The sequence below is a fragment of the Myotis brandtii genome, unplaced genomic scaffold, assembly GCF_000412655.1.
Source record: "Myotis brandtii unplaced genomic scaffold, ASM41265v1 scaffold381, whole genome shotgun sequence".
Taxonomy (NCBI): Eukaryota; Metazoa; Chordata; class Mammalia; order Chiroptera; family Vespertilionidae; genus Myotis; species Myotis brandtii.
Window position 1 is genome coordinate 120,193 of NW_005364633.1, and position 1,122 is coordinate 121,314.

Genomic DNA, 1,122 nt, shown 5'->3' on the forward strand with positions numbered 1-1,122 from the left:
CCCAGCGTTGGCCTCTGCATTTTAACGGGACTCAATCAGCCCTGTGCTCTGAGCCTTTCTGGGCCATGACCTCTGGGACCTCCAGCAGCCTGGCAACTTGGAAGCTCATTCCCACACCACACCCACCAGCGACCTCACGGTGGGCGGGGAGACCCGGCGCGTGGCAGGTCGCCTTGCCTGTCTGTCTGTCTGTCTGTCTGCGTCTTCTCTTAGTTTCACTGGGAGGAGAGCCTGCGGGGAACCAGCAAGGCCCATTAGAACAGGCCTGCGGTGTGGCCTGGAGGCTTTCCTGTCCTATTCGAAACCATCGCCAGCTCCACGCTGGCTGGGCAGGTCTGGTTTCCTTCCCAGCACCGAGCTTAACGACCCCCCACAAAAAACCTCACCCCCAATCCTTCCAGCTCCCTGCCCGCCCCCCCCTCCACCTGCAGGACAGAGTGAGCCGTGCCAGACCCGCAGTGGGCTCAGTCTTCCCTCCCTTTGCCTTTCGTTTTAAACAAGGTGCCTGGCTGAGGTCCGGATAGATGAGAAGGATGATAATTCTATTGTGACGGCTACTGACCGGGTCTGTTCAGTTTCAACTTATGCAGCTGGAAGCGCCGGAGGCCAGCCCAGCCCGAACCGGCCAGTCCCGAGCCCCACAACCACCCAGCGCCTCCGTGAGGAACTGCAGCCCTCGCCCCCTTCCCGGCTTCGCGGGGACAGCGCTGGCTGGGGGGCGGGGGGGCCCTCCTCGGGCCACCTTGTCCTTCGTTCCCTCCTTTCTAAAGAGAGACCCCAAGCCCTGAAGCTCTCAGGGCGAGGAGCTCAGCCCGAGATAAAGGAAGGCTCTGCCCTCTGCCCCGCAGGCATCGGGGCGGTTCCGTTAAGGGTCAGCCTGCTTTCCCTGGGACAGAGGAGCCCACTGCCTCTGCCCGTGGGGCTGTGGGCACCGTCCCCGCGTCCCACCCAGACCTGCTCCTGCGTCGCTGCCTATTGCTGCTGTCACTGCGGCCGGGCCCAGCCTGCCCGGGGCCATCACACAGCCCACCTCTCTCTCTCTCTCTCTCTCTCTCTCTCTCTCTCTCTCTCTCTCTCGCCTGCTGAAGGGAGGGCACCTTCCCATCCGCACTCCACGTCGGA